Source organism: Pleurodeles waltl, chromosome 10 (assembly GCF_031143425.1).
Source record: "Pleurodeles waltl isolate 20211129_DDA chromosome 10, aPleWal1.hap1.20221129, whole genome shotgun sequence".
Taxonomy (NCBI): Eukaryota; Metazoa; Chordata; class Amphibia; order Caudata; family Salamandridae; genus Pleurodeles; species Pleurodeles waltl.
This window is the reverse complement of record NC_090449.1, coordinates 823569936-823589400: the sequence shown is the minus strand read 5'-3', so window position 1 is coordinate 823589400 and position 19465 is coordinate 823569936. Positions and strand designations below refer to the sequence as shown.

At 46.0% G+C, this 19465-nt stretch overlaps 1 protein-coding gene across 2 annotated transcripts in view; it reads left to right on the top strand.

The window, feature by feature from the left end:
• The first annotated feature begins 278 nt into the window (after window positions 1–278).
• The window catches only part of ULK4 (unc-51 like kinase 4), a 1615551-nt gene continuing 1596364 nt past the window's right edge, over window positions 279–19465 (top strand). The window contains exon 1 of one of the 2 annotated variants that reach the window (XM_069211486.1): window positions 279–378. The gene's annotated coding sequence lies outside the window, so the exon portion shown is untranslated. Of the gene's footprint in view, window positions 379–455; window positions 589–19465 lie in introns of those variants that run through there. The other variant, XM_069211487.1, reaches the window with a different exon arrangement.

Below are 19465 nucleotides of genomic sequence, written 5' to 3'. Positions count from 1 at the left end.
GGTTTTAGAAGCTCATACTGTTCGTTTGTGTATGTAACACGATTGGCGTTTGCCCATTTTATAGCACGCTTCCGGCGTCTACCTCGTGTCTTCGTTTCTTAGCAACACATGGATGGTCCACTGAGTAGGGGTGCTTCGAAACAGGAAACACAGAACTGACCATTTAATAGTAATAGCAAATATGTTTCTTTTAGCAAAACTCAACCAATTGGATTATTACAATCGTTGCTAAATTTTGGCTAATTTAGTAGTTATAGGTTTGTCTTGGTTCCTTCTCTGTCAACAGCGTTTCCCCTGATGTCAGTGAGGCGGGATGCGGTGGTCCATTGGGGCTTCCGGTGCTGGTTGCAGCGGCTGGTAACGCGGGTGATTTGCAGAGTAAGTTTACGTTTGATCAGCGGTAGCTACAGGTGCCGGGTTGGTGACTTCCATGGCCACAGCTCCTTTTCGGGTGCTCTGTCACTAATCACCCGAGTGCCTGTTTAGGGTTCCCCTCAGTCTGGGTCTCTGTCGCCCCAGTTTTTAATTAGACATATCTCCTTTCTCACGTCTTTCGTTCGTCCTGTTGAATTTGGGAACAAAGCAGGGGTGAGTGGCTTGACGGTTCTGTTACAGCAGAGTTGTACTAAGATGCGCGAAAGTCTATAGGGGTTGAAAATACCGATCCAACTTTGGCTTTCGTGTTGACATGCAGGTGACTGCAATTTTATGGGTTTTGCAACAGAAAAGTTGACTTTTTCAAATTGAAAATGGGTATTAAAGTGAGCCCCCTAAATGAAAGTAATTTGAGTATTTCGTGTGCTCTGTGCTGGATGTCCGTTTCCTATGTGCGTATATAGCAGATCATTTTAGGGGACCATGACATAAATCGCTTCAACCATACATTTAAGTTGTTAGTGGAGCCTACACTGACTTGTAGCAAACCTCCGTAGCAGGAGTTTGTTTCTTGGGTAGTATCATAATCACCCTCCACTAAATGTTGCTTTCCATGCAGGCACTACCCCTGTGTATGACTGGATTTTGAATAATATTTTTTCCCCTGTATAATTTTGGACAGTGAGTGTGGTGTACAATGTGTATGTTTATCCAGATTGTATTGTTTCTGTATTCTTCATGTGCCGAGAGATATACATTTCATGTAGTAGAGAATCTTTCTTGTCATAACACAGACCCTCCGTTAATTTTTAGTAAAATTAATGTTCTTTTAATCGTTTGCTGCCTGCGAATAAGAGACTGTCAGAATAAGATGCTAAATTCAACTAGTGAATATGATGCTGGGAAAAAAATCGGAAGCACATTGCTACCAATATGATGCCACGTTCTACATCTTGTAGGGCTTGGGTGGTTAATAGTATACCTACATAGCAATAGTTTGTTTTATGAACTTCGTTCTTCTCATTTTTTTTTTATAGTTAGTGGTGCTATAATTAAGTTACAACTACTCAAATTAATGGTACTCGGTTTATCAAATTTGAAATTCTGAATATGTAACATCTCTACTCGGACTGAAAACTATTTTTTATGGCTACAACAGTGATTTTATTACAAGACCAAACACCTATATTATGCAGTCTATTTTCTCACTGTTTATTTTTACAGCATTTTTAAAGCGAATACAACTCCCGTAATCCTCCTCACCTAGACAGGAAGTAACAACAAAGACACGCCCCCACAGTATGAATAGGACCGTTCATAAGTCATTTTCCCTTTTCATGCTGCTGGAAAAAGAAGTGGGCGATGAGGGTGTAGAACTATTGAGTTGATGAGCGTGCACAACTTTATTTAGAGCTTATGTGCTGTTTGGTTAGAGCAAGGAGGACCAATGTGATTGTGTTATTAATTGTTGGTTCAGCTTTGTAATGGCTGCAGAGGGCGGATGATTACATTGTAACTTAATGTTTGTTTTTTTCAGCCGAACTCTTCCAATGCGAACAGCTTGTTACATTGTATTTCTGGGACATTCAAAGCCTTCCTTCAGCCTTGTCAATTTCAATTATCAGTAGCTATCCTGCTTTGGGCAACAGATTATCTCTTTTTTTTTTTTTTTCCATTTGAAAGAGGGCGTCTGTGGCCTAGCTGGAAACATTGAGCCTTCACCCAGGTGTTTGAGGTTCTAGACCAAGACTTGAGGGAAATTCGTAGATGTGTGTTTTTTATTTTTTTATTTTTTTAACAATTCTTCTACTATCAATGCAAAACAAGTGTATTACAGTGTATGTTTGATTCTGTGCATTTATAGCAACAGATTCTTTTGCTTTTAGCAGGAAGCATCACATTATGTTTTGATTCAGTGCAAGTTAAATTGAAAATGAAACAATGCTAGCTCAATTGCTTAAATTCCGATAAAACTGTGTTTATGAATACTATTCATAATGTTAAATAATGTTGATCATATGGCATCACATTTTATTAAGTAAGCAATGACTTAATAATTTAAAAATGTAGCCACGGACACTGGCAATTTGGTGACAACTGCCATATCTAGTTCTCTGGCCACACCCATGGGGGAAGGAAAAATTGATGAAAAGTAAGCACATGGCACTGCTTGTCAAGTAATGGGAATATGAAAACGATAGAGTTGGTGGCATTTCAATTCTGTGAAAAGAAATGATATCCCTATGGCAGGGGATATATATATATATATATATATATATATATATATATATATATATACACACATATTATATACACACACAACAAATGACTCTCCTCAAAGAAACCAAGGAGCACTCTCCGGGTTTGGTTTCATTATTTTATTCCAATCACCAAGCATGACGCATTTCGGACATTTCCTTTTCCAAATGCTGGCTACAAAGTGACGCTCCTACCAAGTAAAAACACACATCCATAAATAGTTTACTCCAATTAGTTGTGTAGTCACCAAAGAGAACAGACTTCAGTCTCTCCATATTTCTATTCTATGTGCTCCTTGGTTCCTTTGAGGAGAGCCATTTGTTCTGTATATTTTACGTGCATGCCACATGCACGAAGGAGGCACCCGTCGTAACAGAGTTCGGCAGTTTAAGTGGTGTTTGGAGGAATATATATATTTTTATATATATATATGTATATATATATATATATATTTATTTATTTCTATATATAACTAGGTAGTTATAATTACAGCCCAGTTTCTATTTAAAACGTGTTTTTTTACTTGCTTATATCTTTTGCGCCGCTTGATGAGTCTTAACAAAACTTTCCCAAAAAATTTGCAGTCCTGTCAGCTGCTGCCTGGAAAGTTTTGGGGTGATCCGTCCAGGGTGAGCTGAGATAAAAGGAGGGTTCCAAAACACATTTTCTCATTCATTTTTCCGTAGGGATTTTAAACAGCAAAAGCGCAAAAACGACTGGACCGAGTTACACCAAATTTGGCAGGAAGGTCCAGAAAGAGTGCTTTTTTTGTTTTGGTGTAATTTTGTTTAGTAGTTTTTGAGAAATTAAGGGTAAACACATTTTTATATCTAGGGACGTGAAGGATTCGCGACCCCTAATAACTTAGTGCTGAGATCTGATTGGCTGATAACACTTCAACAACAGAAGTGTTGTCAGTCATCTTGGGACTTGGCTGAAGCTGAGTCCCCCCCAAAAAAGTAAAAAATAAACAGAATGGGCCAGGGTACGGACACCCGGACCCCATAGCTCTGGTGGTGGAGTCCCAAAGGTCCCCCACCCCAGAGCTAAACAGCATTTTTTTATATTTTACTAGTGGAGATGTAGTGGTTCTGCACATCTGCTTGTAAAATAAAATGAACCACAGTCTCCCGTGCTTTGTTAATTTAATGTCCCTGGGTGGGTCAGGTCCTGAGGGCTTTTAAAAAAACGAAACAAAAACGTTACGGGGTCCTCCTGACCCCCTCCCAATGATCCCGTGGACCACCACCTCCCCTGGGCTTTTGTTTTTGGATGCGGAGAGGCCTGTGTCCCCCGCTGCCCTGGGGATCGCCACCTCCCCAGGGCTTTAGTGTAAACTGCAGGGGGCGTCTGGCCCCCTCCTGCTGCCCTGGGGACTACCCCCTGGGGCAACACTGTAGTTGGAGCGGGGGGACTGTGTGACCCCCCACCCCGCCCCAGGGAGCACCACACCCAGGGCAAATATTTAAAAAAAGAAAGGGGGTCCCTATGGGACCCTCATTAGCCCCAGGGACCACCACCCCCAGGGCTGTCTTCACGTTGGAGGGGGGCCGCATGCCCACCCTCTTTCACCTCTGGTGGTCCTTGGGACTGCCACCTCCTAGGGCTGGTTCCCGCTCTGTCCCGGAGTGCCCACCCCGGGGTCATAACTGTTTGCTATAGCTTGGCTGTAGCCAAGCCACAGCAAACACTCTGCTGTTTGACAGCGGGACCTTTAAAGCAGGTCCCGATGTGAAACAGCAGAGCTTTCATCTCTGTCCTCCGCATGAGTGCAGAGGACAGAGATGAAATGCTTCAGCAAGCATGGAGCTACTGTCAAAGCAGCTCCATGCTTGCTGAAGCATTGGCTCTGTAGGGGAAGCCTTAAGGCTGGTGGTTGGTTTAACCTATTTTAATTAAAATTACTATATGTTAAAAAAAAATAGAAATTCACTGAAGAAAACAATGGTTACAGGGACCTTATAGTTACAAAATAGAATAAAATAAAAACCTAGAAATTCGCTTAAAAACCAAAGGTTACATGGAAGTTATAGTTAGGGACACATTTAAAATGTACAAAAACATAGAAATCCACCAGTTATATTCACCAGTTATAGTTAGTGTACTGCAAATACCCCATAACATTATGGCAATCATGCCACCTTTCATAGCATCATTTATAATATCAATGTAACATTTGCAGTAAAAAATGTTGACAGAAAAAACAGTGAATGGCGGGGGCGCTAAGTTACCTTAGGACACGAGTTATAGTTACTTGAGGTAACTCTAACTATAACTGGTGCATTTCTATGGTTTTGTACTTTAAAAATGTGAGCCTAAATATAACTTTCCTGTAACCTTTTTTTGAGTGAATTTCTATGTTTAAAAAAAAATAATCTGTTTTGTAACTAAAATATCCTTGTAACCTTTGTTTTTTTTCAGTGTGTGTGTGTGTGTGTGTGTGTATATATATATATATATATATATATATATATATATATATATATATATATATATATATTTCAAACTGGAAATCATTTGGGTGGGGATTTACGTGGTGCACATGATATGTACTTGGATGATGTGTACAACATTAACACTCCTGTGGCTAACAATGAAAAAGCTGATAAACATAAACATACAGGCAATGATTTTGAATTCAGAGGGCAATCCAGTGTTTGACCCAGGGTTGCTACAGGCTCAAATTCTGCGGGGTGGTTTCCTCCACACTTCGTGAATGACTATATGTGGTAGCAAGGATTGAAAAGTCATATTGACCATGCTACCAGGGCTAAGATGAGGGTGGAGTCCGTAGGCCAACCATTTCAGATAAAGCAGCCTTAAACCCAGCAATTGATAGAACACTTGCAACCTTTTTAAGCAGAGGGGGGAGGGGCACCAACCAAAAGGTGCGTAGGCGGAGCCTGGGTTTCCTGTCAGATTAGACACCCATGGCTCCTTGACAGAGATCTTGTGCCTGGAAGAGGAAAGAAAATATCAGGAGATAACTGTTAGACCTGGCCCTTTTTACAGGATCATCCCCGAACATTATGCCTTCCTCCTCCTATTTTTCTCACCCTTTTTGTTGAAGTTAGGACTCTGGGCACTTTTTACCACTGCTGATCAGTACTAAAGTGCATGTTGTCTCCCTACTAAACTTGGTATGATTGGCTTACACCTAATTGGCACATTTAATTTACCTGTAAGTCCCTTGTACAGTGGTATTCTTATACCCAGGGCATGTAAATTAAATGCTATTAGTGGGCCTACAGCGCAGTGTGCACCACCCACAGAAGTAGACTTTCAAACCTGTCTCAGGCCTGCTACCACAGAGCCTGCGTGCATAGTTAACTGCCTCAGGGACCTGGCGTCTAAATTTACTTGCCAGGCCTGGAACTCCCTTTTTACTACATATAAGTCCCCCCTAAGGTAGGCCCTATGGGCAGAGCGCTGTGTATGTAAAAAGTAGGACATAGGTCTTTATGTACTACATGTTCTAGTAGTGACAAACAGCCTATTTAGTTTCTCACTACTGTGAGTGCTGCCTCTCTCATAGGACTGCATTGGAAATGTCATAACAATGTCCTAAATAAGTGGTATTATCTGATCTATGAGGGGTGGCGTAGGCATGTTTGGTATGGTTGGAATGGTAGTGAGAAGTGCCGCTTACTGGTGTAGGTGGATTTTTTATTGCCATTATAGAAATGCCACATTTAGAAAGTGAGCATTGCTCTGTGCTTATGACAATGGTGTTCTGCAGCTTCCCTCCAATCCACGTCTGGGGCAGAGTGACAACTGGGCTTTGTGCATACTTTTCAGACTGCCTGTACACAGGGAGGGTGGAGGTGTCACAAGAGTGCATCTGCATACTGAATGGTCTTCCTGGGTTGGGAGAAGGAGAGGCGGGGCACACCTGCATTTGTAAAGGCTGTGCCCTGGCCTCACACAAAGCGCTTGTTTACCCCCCACTGATGCCTGGAGACAGAGAGAGACAGAGAGAACATTCCTGGAACTGGTTAGTGCTGGTTGGGGCCCCTTCCCCCTTTTGGTGGAGGCGTGCAAAATGAGTATAAGTACAGGGGGCTGTCCTCCACATTTTCAGAACACTTTTGGAACTAGGACTGAACCTCTGTAAGAGGGGCTACTGGCCTGCACAAAGGACTCATCTGGACTGCCTTTCTGTCTGTTGCCCTGCTGCCTGGTGTCTGCTGGGTAGCAGAAAGGACTCATCAGGATCTCTTTTCTGTTTGTTGCCCTGCGGCCAGTGCTCCCTGGCCTGGACTGCCAGGAGGAACCGCCATCCCAGCCCCCTTTTGTGTGTGCTTGCCTGCCTGTTCCGATTGTGCTCCCAAGTATTCTCCTGGAACAGGTTGCCCCATAATGGACTGTAGATGCTTGAGTCCAGCCCGGCAGTACACTTAACAGTACGTGGTGAGCACTGAACTAGATCCTGAGAAGCGCGTGGTGAGTGCTGGACTAGATCCTGAGAAGCGTGTGGTGAGCGCTGGTCTAGATCCCGAAAAGTGTGTGGTGAGCACTGGACTAGAACCTGAGAAGTAAGTGGTGAGTGCTGAACTAGATCCTGAGAAGCGCATGGTGAGGGCTGGACCAGATCCTGAAAAGCGCGTGGTGAGCGCTGCACTAAATCCTGAAGAGCGTGTGGTGAGTGATCTCATTTCTACCTCCTGGGCAGGGCAGACTGTGTTTGTACAGAGCAGGCACCTAGAAGGGGCGGGCCATGACATGCAGTGGTGAGGAGAGTGCCCTTCCAGGACCCTGGCTCTCCTCTGAAACGGTCACAGCTGGTGGCCACCTGAAATCCCCAGCGGGGACCCCCTTCTGTGTTATAAGCTGCTGTACTAAGGAGGAGCCACTCCCCGAAGGCAGGGGGGTGGCCGCCCTCCCTAGCAGCAGCTTCCGCCTGACCCAGGATGAGGGGAAGGGTAACTGATCACCAGAAGAAGGACAAGCAGGATCAGTTGAGCGCTTTGGACCCTCTGGCACCTTTGCCACACCCTACCGAAAGTGGGACAAGATCTCCAAAGAACACCTGATTGCCAAGCTCACACAAGTTCCACCCCCATCACCAACGACCCCAACACTGCCGCCCACAACCTCACACAATGGTTAACAACCTGCACCGACTCCCTCACCCCATTGAAAAGAAACAACAACACCCGCACCATCAAGACCGCCCCCTGGTTCACCACAGAACTCCAAGCCTCCAAACATGAATGCCGCAAAACTGAGAAAGCATGGGGCCAAGAACCCTCAATGAGCAATTTCTCCACCCTCAAAACAGCCATACGCAAACACTACCAACTCATACGGACCACCAAACGGTCCTTCTACAAAGATCACATAGACAATAACTCACACAACAGCAAGGAACTCTTTGCCATAGTCAAAGAGCTCACCAAACCCAAATCCAGCATCATCGATTCCCCCTCACACCCAAAACCTTTGCAACTCCCACTCCAACTACTTTCACCTCAAAATCGTAGACATACACAACAGTTTCACAGCATCAGCACCCACCATCACCACCACCGACAGGACAAACAACACAACGCCCCCCCCCCACACCAACCAACTACACACCTGGATTCCAACCAACGACGAAGAAACCGAAAAAAACATGAACTATATCCACTCAGGCTCCCCCACGGATCCCTGCCCCCACCACATTTTCAATAAGGCCAGCCAAATCATTGCTCCCCAGCTCCACGCCGTAACCAACAGCTCCTTCAACGCCGCAACCTTCCCAGACACCTGAAAGCATGCCAAAGTCAACGCGCTCATCAAAAAACCCAAAGCAAACCCGGAAGACCTCACGAACTACCGTCCCATCTCCCTTTTCCCCTTCCCTGCCAAGGTCGCCGAGAAGATAGTAAACGCCCAACTGTCTCACTTCTTAGAGGAAATCAACACACTCCACGCCTCCCAGTCTGGATTCCGCAAGAACCACAGCACTGAAACCGCCCTCATAGCCTGCACAGACAACATCAGAACCAGAGTGGATAAGGGCGAGACCGTCGCTCTCATCCTCCTGGACCTCTCCGCAGCATTCAACACTCTATGCCACCAAACCCTCTGCGTACGCCTTTTTGATGCAGGAATCCGACACAAGGCCCTAGACTGGCCCACCTCCTTCCTTGCCGAAAGAACCCAAAGAGTTCACCTCCCTCCCTTCCGGTCTCCAGCCACCAAGATCATCTGCGGGGTCCCCCAAGGATCCTCCCTCAGCCCCACCCTCTTTAACATATACATGGCCCCCCTTGCCAACATCCTTCTCCCCCACGGAATCACCATCATCTCTTACGCAGACGACACCCAGCTCATCATCTCCCTCACCAGGAACCCTTCCACCGCCAAGACAAACCTGCACGCCGGACTCCTCGACATCGCCCAAATGGATGACAGCAAGCCACCTCAAACTTAACTCCAACAAAACAGAAATCATCATCTTCGGCCCCAACAAGACAGCATGGGATGACTCCTGGTGGCCCACCGCCCTCGGACCGCACCCACGCATGCAACCTCAGCATCCTCTTAGACTCATCTCTCTCCATGGCCCAGCAAATCAACACCATATCGTCCTCCTGCTTCAACACCCTTCGATTGCTACGGATGACTTTCAAATGGATCCCCTCAGAAACAAGAAAAACAGTCACCCATGCCCTCATCAGCAGCAGACTGGACTACGGCAACGCCCTCTACGTTGTTACCACAGCCAAGCTTCAGAAAAAACTCCAGCGAATCCAGAACGCAGCCGCATGTCTCCTCCTCAACCTTCCCCGCCACAAACACATCTCCGCTCACCTCAGATCCCTACACTGGCTGCCCATCGGCAAAAGGATAATTTTCAAAGTCCTTATCCACGCTCACAAATCCCTCCACTACACTGGACCAGCCTACCTTAATGAACGAGTAAACTTCCACACACCTACTCGACTTCTCCGCTCCGCTGACATCGCCCTCGCCACAGTCCCCTGCATCCAACGCACCACCTCTGGCGGCAGATCCTTCTCCCACCTCGCTGGCAAGACCTGGAACTCCCTCCCCACCAACCTACACAAGACTCAAGACCTCCTAACTTTCAGAAAGCACCTCAAGACATAGCTTTTTGAGCAGTAAATGGCAACCCTACCCCCCCCCCCAGCACCTTGAGACCCTAACGGGTGAGTAGTGCCCTTAATACATTTTTTGATTGATTGATTGATTCGCCCTGCACTGAGGCACTTGGGCCTTTATGCTGGGGTGCTGAGCATGGGCGCTTGCCTGTGTTCTCCCATACACATTGGGGACCCAGCAAGGTCTTCTTGCGGAGTCAAGGGAAGTGAGTGTATCCTCCCCCTTCGTATCTCTGGCGTAGCAGTGTGGCGTGGAAGTTAGCAGTCTCCGGCAGCTGCCCGTTTGCTGTCCTGCATGGCAGGGACCTAGAGCGGACTCCCCGCTGACTGGTACAGTGGCTGAACCCCCCCCCCGTGCAACATACCCTTAGGGTGCACCTGCCGACCGGCTGACGGGACGGGAAGGGAACCCTCGACTGAGGTCCTGCTCATGCCGAGCTGTTCAGTACTGTATTTCTGTTGATACAAGAGGGGCAGGTGTGCATCTCATGGTGATAGTGTACAGTACAACATGGGTTTCTCTGCTGTATGTCAGGCCCATGGTGATTCATGCGTAGTTGTAATGAGGGTGTCCCACACACCATACAGGGACTTTTGCCTCCTTAGTGGGAGTCATTACCAGGCCTGCTTAGGAAAGTATTACTCGTTCTTGCATTTATGCTGGGGTAATTCATGTCATATTTCTCCCTACAGTACATGCCCCGGGGGGGGGGGGGTATTGTTCATGACCGATACCACATAGGAATCTTTAATTTTATGTGCATTCATGATGATGCCTTATCACGTTTATTCTGACAGGTTCATTTTTGGTGACAATGATAACCTGGCTACTGCTTATGTTATAGAATGCCAGTAACCTATATGTTTATCTAACTACTGCTTGCTTTTACAGACTACTAGTAAGCTGTATGGTGTTCTGACAACTGCTTGTGTAGCAAGATATTACTGATACATGTTGTGTTTGGTCTAATGATGTTTTAAATGTAACTTGTGTTTCCTTTGTGGTGTATTTATTGTGTCACATGTGTTGTGCAAGCGCTTTACACATTGCCTCTGGGATAAGCCTGACTGCTCATGCCAATGTACCAAGGGAATGAGCAGGGGGGTTATCCTGGATGTGTAGCTCCCTTTCCCTGAAAGGAGTGGTGGGTTCTGCCTGGCTGAGGTGCATACCCTAGCCACCAAAAACAAAGACCTATATTCTGAGGTTATTTCCAGATGGGCCCTAGAGGGCGGCTGTCTGCTTTTTGGGCAATGCGAAGCAGGACTGTCCTATGAAAGACAGAACTGGCTTCTGTTGAGATTAGACCCTAAGTAAAGGGAACTGGCAGGGTAAGATTTCGGAGGGAACTCTCCAGGTTCTCTCTTTGTGAATGATTTCATAAAAGAAATTGGTCTTTAGGTGCTGACTTTTACTTCATTTGAAAAAGCCCATTCCTCACTGATGAGGGTGTTTCGTTGGGTGTTCCCCACGGCGGCTGATAGGTAAAAGGGATGTTTCTCACCATTCATACTGCTACAGGCCTTACTTCAGCCGCCAATAGAGAGAATTATGGCCAATGTTATTTCCACAAAGGAGAAGTGGCAGACATTTCTGCATCAATAGAAGACAAACAAGGGGAGATGGTAGTTCAAGGTAAGTTTCTTTCTCCCCTCTTGCGAAAGTAGGGGCCTGGTTGGCTCTTATTGTGCGGGAGTTGGTTCCAGAGGACACTTGGATTGTTCAAACCATGCAGGAGTTCCATATAGACTTCTATGTCCCTCCAGTCTAGTTGAGTATTCCCACTCTGATGCAGGTTTTACAGGAGAGCACAGATTTTTATTCATGGTAATATGGGATATGCTTTCCAAGGGTGCAACAGAACAATGGTGCATGCATCCAATAGCCTCAGTCAGCAGTATTTCTCTAGTGTAATAAACTAAATAAAAACACAATAAAATAATAAATAACAAAACAATAATAAAATAAAAGAAGTTCAGTCTAGTGACAAACCACAGGGATCTCAATCAGTTTGCATTTAATCATCACTTCAGAATTTGAACAGTCATTTTCCGAGATATCCTTCTTCCAGGTGTTGAATGATGTGTCTACATCTAAAAGAGCTCTGCTTAATGGTACCACTATATCAGAGTCACAGAAATTATCAGCAGGTCATATGTACAGGTTCAAATCCCTACCTTTTGGTCTATCTTCTCCTTGGTGTTCCAACAAGCTACTAAAGCTGGTGTCAGCGGTACTCATGTCCTAGGCAGTTAATTTGCATGACATGATATTCCTAGATAAAGTAAGGGCTTATTTGTTGACGCAAGTGCAGGAGGTAGTAGATCTAATCCAGAGGATAGGGTTTATCATAATTGTAGAGATGTCGAACTTTACACTAGTAAGGAGAATGGATTATCTGTGGTTCCTCGTAGGCTTAGAGAAGGGGATGCTGTTGCTTCTAGAATCAAAGCTAAAAATAATCAGGAAAGAATTGAGGATGACATTGGCTAAGTCGCAGATTTCCCCTTGGAAATTTGGCTCAACTAGTGGGCCTTCTTCCATCTTGGATTCCGGCAATCTTTCCAGGCCCCCTTGTTTACAGGGCACTGCTAAGGCTTAAGATAAGGCTGTGGTGGATTTTTATTTTTTATATGCTCTGAGTCTCCCAAAATTGTCCTTATAATTTCTCCTTGTCAGCGTCCTCTTCAGAATTGTTGGATTGCTTTGCTCTTTCCTCTTCTCTCTTTTATTGGGCTGGAAGGTGCAACCCTGATCCCCTTCTCGACTCTCACCAGTTGACCTCTGAGGAAGACCAAGAGAAAACAAGGAGCACGTTTTTTGTGGAAAAAGAACAAAACCCTGTGCAGTTCTGCTGTGCCCGAGTGACTTCAAAGGGTGCTCTCCTCCAGAACTCGAAATTGCCTCCCTTATAAGCTGGTCTCCAACCTGTTCCCTTCACCTGCCTCCTCCCCCTTTTTCACCCCGTGTCTCTATTCCAAAGAGATCGTACCTTGTCTAGCCCGCCTCAGATGCCATCACGCCTTCCTCCTCATCGTCGACTTCCTAGGGCATGTCTTCTTCCTCCTTCTTGGGTTCTGCACCTTCTCCTTTGCACGTCCCCGGCTCTCTTGCCTCCGGTATTCTCTCTTCTCTCTCTGTCCATTGTCCCTCCTCTCATTCGTTGCTGGTTCTTTTTCTGGGTCGCCCTGACCCCCGAAGCAGTACTTGTTTCCGGTGTACCTGCCCTCCACTGTTCCTTCGGGGTACCAATAATGATCGATCTGGCACACTGAGTTGCCGGACCATGCCAGAGCCTCACCTGAAAATCAGCCACATGCCCCTCCCCTCCCCCCGCCCCCCCACTTCCAGGCATGGTCAGTTGGGTCATGAGAGACCTGGAGCTTAAGACAGGTAGTCGGCCGTGACTTGTCAGTTCCGTGGGAGGTGGATCGCCTGAAAGGAAAGGGTTGCAGGGCTAACAACCAGCAAGGAATCCTGGGATTAGTATCTTTATTGCATGACAGCCATACCAAAGGAGCGTGGTCAGGAACTACAGTGAAGGATCTTCCCAAAAGATAGTATTGCAGGGCTTCAACCGCCCATTTGATGCTCAGACATTCTTTTTCTATGATTGGGTACCGCTGTTCTCGGGGCAATAGCTTACAGCTTATATACATGATGGGGTGGAGTTTGTTTTGGCTATCCGGTTGTAGTAGAACCACACCTAATTCTAGATTGGAAGCATCACTCTGAAGGACAAAAGGCATAGCAAAATCAGGACAGCCTATAACCGGTTTGTACAGAGTATATCCCTGAGAATGTCAAATCCTTTCTTTTTTTGGGGTGTCAGGGTTATTTATTGGGTCTTTTGGCTTGCAGGATCAGTGAGAGGGACTGCTTTGTCAGCAAAGTGGGGATTAAACTTCGGTAGTACCAGACCAGTTCCAGGAACGATCAAATCTGCTTTTTGGTAGTGGGATACAGGAGCTCTTGAATGGTGTTTATTTTGTCCACTTGGGGTCTGATAGTGCCCAGTCTGATACTGTATCCCAAGTATTGTATGGTCTCCTGGGCCACTCAGCACTTGCTAGGATTTGCAGTCAGATTTGCTTCCCTGAGGGTCCCAAGAACCGCCTCTTTATCTTTCAAATGTGTGTCACAGGATGGACATGAGACGACAGTGTCTTCTAGATAAGCGGCGGCATGGATTTTATGGTTACTAAGCAGTTTATCCATCAGTCTTTGGAAGGTAGCGGGGGGTCCGTGTAACCCGAAAGGCATCACCTTAAATTGATAAAGACCAGACAGCGTGGAAGAAAGCAGTCTTTTCTCGGTCTTTTGGTGCTAAAGGTATTTGCCAATACCCTTTTGTAAGATCAAAGGTGGGAGATACCGCGCCGATCTGATAGTTCAAAATTTCATCCACTCTAGGCATGGGAAGTCTATGCAGAACCGTATAGAACCATCTGGCTTTGGGACTAATATGATTGGAGAACACCACGGACCTATGGAGGGTTTGATGATATCCCCTTCTAGCGTTTTGTTTATCTCGTCTTCTACTGCTTTCCTACAAGCTTCGGGAATGCGATAGGGTTTCAAGGGCACATTTTTTCCCTCCTCGGTATAGATCTAGTGTTGAGCGAGTGGCGTCCGCCCCTTCGTTTATGGAAAAAACGTCCCTATGTTGGCTTATTAAGTGTAAAACTTCTGTCCTTTGCTCTTCAGTTAGACTATAATTTATATCATGTAAGGGTTCATTCCCTTCCACGTCTGTTGGGGAAAATGTATATCAAGGGCGTGATCGTTTGTTACTAAAGATACAAATGCAGGTCCTCTCATGGGTGTCTCTATCTCCTTCCATTATTTTAATAGATTGATGTGGTATATCTGTTCACTCTTTTGTACAAGGGGTACTGCTACTTTGTACGTGACAGGGGGCACTCTTTCCATCATGGTATAGGGACCCTGCCACTTCTCAGGGAGTTTATCTGAGGAGGGGAGTAATATGAGTACCTTGTCGCCAACTTGTACTTCCTGCAGTTTGCTGTTTTGTTTTTGGCTTCTTTGGCGTGTCTCCATCTGGTGATGTACCTCTGCCCACAAAGAGTGTAGATTCTCTTTCAGGTTATAGGCTTATTGCAATAGGTTCCTACCCTCATCCTCCTCCTCGTCTCACTGCTCCACAGCCATGTCTAAGAGGGTCCTAGGTTGTCGTCCAAAGAACAGTTTGTAGGGACTGTGGCCAGTGGAGAACTGTGTATGTTTGTGAATAGCATATAGGTCGAGGCGTAGCTTTTTGTCCCAATTTCTACCTCCCTCAGTAATGTTTTTTCCAGGAGTGAATTAATGCTGTGATTGTATCTTTTACAAGGCCATCAGTCTGGGGATGTTATACAGAGGTCTTTAGTTGTTTAATGCCTAGCAGGACACATATTTGGCCCATTAGTTTTGACATGAAGGGAGTACCTTGATCGGTCAGTAATTCCTTAGGAAAACCGACTCGAGAAAAGAATTTTAATCATGGCTTGAGCCACCAATTGAGTAGTCATACTCTTTAGTCGAACAGCCTCTGGATATCTGGTTGCGTAATCTACAAGTACCAATAGATAACAGTATCCACAAGAGGAAGTGTCTAATGGACCTACCAAATCCATACCAACTCTGGTTGACGGGGTCTCCATAACAGGAAGGGGACAAAAAGGGGCCTTGGGTAGCTGGGGAGTATTGGTAAGTTGACATCGGGAGCAGAAGGCACAAAACTTTCAGATAACGGAATAAATACCTGGCCAGTAGAAACAACTGGGAAGGTATGTCTCCGTTTTTTCCCTACCATAGTGCTCCCCTCCCCTCCCCCTGTTTTGGCTGTGTGCCTAGTGTAGGACCTGGGTTCTAAAAGGGTTTCTGATTCATCTGAGGTTTTTACATTCCTGTACAGTAACCCCTTTTTGATTGTAAAGAAGATTCCTTCCTTGTCCGGGACTTCTTCAATGACCTGGACTCAGGCATTTTGGAGTGTGGGATCTTCCCTCTGACATGCCCGGAAACTCCCCGGAAGTGTGTCTCCGCTGGCTACTGTGGGAGAGAAAAAAGGAACATGTGGTATAGGTGAAGTGTGATATCTCTTCCTATTTTCCCTCTTCTCCCTGTGACTCATTTTCCTCCTTTTCTTACCACTTTTCAGAACTTCACCATTGCAGGGGGCCTCCGATAACAAGCTTAAGGTGCCTTCCTTACTGACTGCTTTATTCATTAGGAGGGAGAAATTGCTATAATCGGTTCCTATAATAAGGTCTTCTATCAAGTCAGAAATAACACCTACATTGAGTAACTCCATAAATCCTCTCCATTCCAACGCCACCTGGGCTAGAGGGTAGATTCTGGTCTCCCCATGTACACATGTAGTGGCCGTTTTCTCATCTCCCTTCCATTATTGAGGAGCCACCCTCTCTGCCTTAACAACTGACTGTCGACACCTGGGATCTATCAAAACCTGGGCGTTTGACCATTTAACTTCATCTCAAGAACGTATTTGGATGCCCTATCGGCGGTACAGAATATCCTCCCCTTGGACCATCCTACTTCCATGGGTTCAGGGTTCTGGACCCGTCGGGGACAGATCCAAGCAATATGTCCCAACTTGGCACAGTTATATCACTGGTGCTGTTGGACTATGTCTCTTCCAGGGGGTCGGAGAAACCTAGGGGTCTCTAGGAGTCCTCTCTGAGTTCTTTTCCCCCCTGGTGGTCTTTTCTCCTGGGAAAAGAACAAGGGATCCTCACAGCTGGTATCCTCTGTTCTCTGTCATCCGATGATTATGCGTATAATTCAGTGGCCTCAGGCACTGTTACATTTGGATGTTGTCGGATCCAGTGCCAGGTAGAAGTCGGAAGAGCCTCCAAGTACTGTTCAACAGGATTCTATTTTCTAACTCTACCTCTGTGGATTCCTCCGTTTTAACCACCGGAGGCCGAGGTCTTGGATCCTGAAAAACAGTGCCCTTGCATTGTCATGAGTACCCCATTTCACCCTTTGGAATTTCAGTCTGTAATGTTCACTAACATAACCCGGTCGTTCTAATATTGCCCATCATAGGGAGTGGTCCCCTCCGTATTGGCAGCCTAGTAGACTGTCTGCATCTCTCCCGTTAACAGGGGTGCAAGATATTGGCCCCATCGTTCCTTAAGCCAAGTGGCCAAAGTAGCTACTCTCTCAAAGTTAGTAATGAAGGAGTTAAGATCTTCCCCCACCTGATACTTACGTAGTATGGAGCTTGGTACATTAGGGTGAACCTTAGAGCTCTAAATAGCCTCTGTAAGCTTTTGTGTTGCTGTTTCATGAACAAGTTGGTTGTTGGCTATTATAGTTGCCTGGCTCTTTAGGGCTTCCCATAGCTGTTCTCTATCCATTTGAGCCATTTTCCCTTGTTCTTCCAGCACCAACTGCAGGTGCCTCTGCCAATTGTAATATCATGTAATATCATGTCATCCATTGTTGTGACGTTTTCCATGGGGATCTTCAACAAGGACGACTTGGGCATTTAAATCCCAGTTCTGACACTACTGTGGCGGATTTTAGCCTGAATAAAGGGGTAACCTACGGCTGAGGGTTAACAGTGGTTGTTTTTATTATTATATATGCTCTCAAAGTGTCCCAAAACTGTCCTTATAATTTCTCCTTGTCAGCGTCCTCTTCGGATTTGTTGTATTGCTTTTCTCTTTACTCTTGCCTCTTTTATTGGGCTGGAAGGTGCAACTAGAATCTACTTCTCGACTTTCACCAGTTCACCTCTGAGGAAGACTGAGAGAAAACAAAGAGCCAGGATCAGGTAGGTACTACAAGACCTGTGTTTAGGGGTAGGGAAACTGGGAAGTGCTCGTGAGAGACAGGGGTCTTCACCACTTTATGTGAAAGAAAACAAAACCCTGTGCAGTTCTGCCGTTGCTGAGTGCCTTCAAAGGGTGTCCTTTTCCGGAACTTGGAAGTGCCTCCCTAATAAGCTGGTCTCCAACCTGTTCCGTTCACCTGCCTCCCCCTCCTTTTTTACCCAGTGTTCTATTGCAAAGAGACCGTACCTTGTCTAGCCACGCTCGTCCAGGAGCGTGGCATGGCTGTAGGATCCAAACTCCTCCGTCGGCTTTCCAGCCTGCCTCGGATAGCGTCATGCTTTCCTCCTCCTCGTCGCCTTCCTTGGGCACGTCGTCTTCCTCCTTCTTGGGTTCTGCATCTTCTCCGTTGTGCATCCCCTGTTCTCTTGCCAGAGGTCCCCTGTCTTCTCTCTTCTCTCTCTGTCCGTTGTCCCTCTTCTCATTCTTTGCCGGCTCTTCTTCTGGGTTGCCCCGACCCCGAAAGCAGTACTTCTTTCTGGTGTACCGGCCCGCCACTGTTGCTCCCGGGTACCAATAATGATAGTTCTGGCACGCCGAGTTGCCGGACCATGCTAGAGCCTCACACGAAAATTTGCTACAAAGGCATTTATTAGAGCGTTTGCAATACTCAGAAAGGGCTCCTTTAGATGCAGAGGAAAGGGAAGAAGTAAGTTGGTGGTTGTTAGAAATGGGACTCCTGGTTGGCTAGGGGATGTACCCTAGCCAAGCAGAATCCACTCACTCTAGTCAGCACAAGTCATATACACAAATTAGGCAAACTTGTGTTCACCTGGGCGCTTGGCGCAGAGCAGGCATGCTAAACTCAGAAGACAGCGTGTAAAGTATTTGTGCAATTTATCCCCACAGTGACCCCTCTGCATGCACCACAAAAAGGACTCCACACAGGATTGTAAAAAAATACCCAGAATCTTTATATTTTGTGGTGTGAGCAAAAGTAACAGTAATCCATTAGGAATAATCTTTCATGTATGGTTGTAGTGAATCACTCTGGCAGCACTCCAAAAAAAGGTACAGTTTTAATTAGTAGTCCTTCAGGTGAGTGCAACAGTCACCTGTTTAGGAGTAACCTGGCAGAACTCCGAGAAATGCAATAATAATTAAAAAGTAGCAGTGCCCTAGGATAAGCATTGCATTGAGATCGCACCCGTATAGAGTTGTATAGGAAATTGTTGGGGCGCTTCTGCCCGGGGTAATGTGATAATCTTTTCTCCGGTCTGCGGTGACTTAGATGTAAGCAGAAGGGAGTGTAAGGCTTGGCAAGGGGTTTTGAGTGCCACGTTGGGGGTGGCATTGTGGGACTGTGTACACAGACTCTGCAGTGGCAGGCCTGAAACAGTTTTACAGGGCTACTTAGGTGGGTGGCACAATCAGTGCTGCAGGCTCACTAGTAGCATTTAATTTATGGGCTCTGACTGGGGGTATGATTTACCACTCTACAAGGGACTTAGAGGTAAATTAAATAAGTCAATTGTGAGTATTGCAATGTTACCATGTTTGTAGAGAAGAAGCACATGCAGTTTAGCACTGAGTAGCAGTGGCCAAGTGCCCAGAGCCTTAAGGTTAACAAAAGATACACCGACAAAACAGAAGGGAAGGGCAAAAAGTCTGGGGTAAGACCACCCTAAGGATGCCAGGTCTATCAGTGGTTAAGTCACTTGGAAGATGCACCATGCTCCCTTTATACCCAAATCTAATATTAGAGTTAGATACAAGTCTTTGAGGATGGATGGCCAGGAGTTACACATTCTCGACTGGGGGAAGATGGTCCAAGAGGCAGTGGCGGCCTCTCTGCAATAGCGGAAGGAGCGACACCCCACTGGCTAAGAGCCAGCAGATTAACAATAAAACAA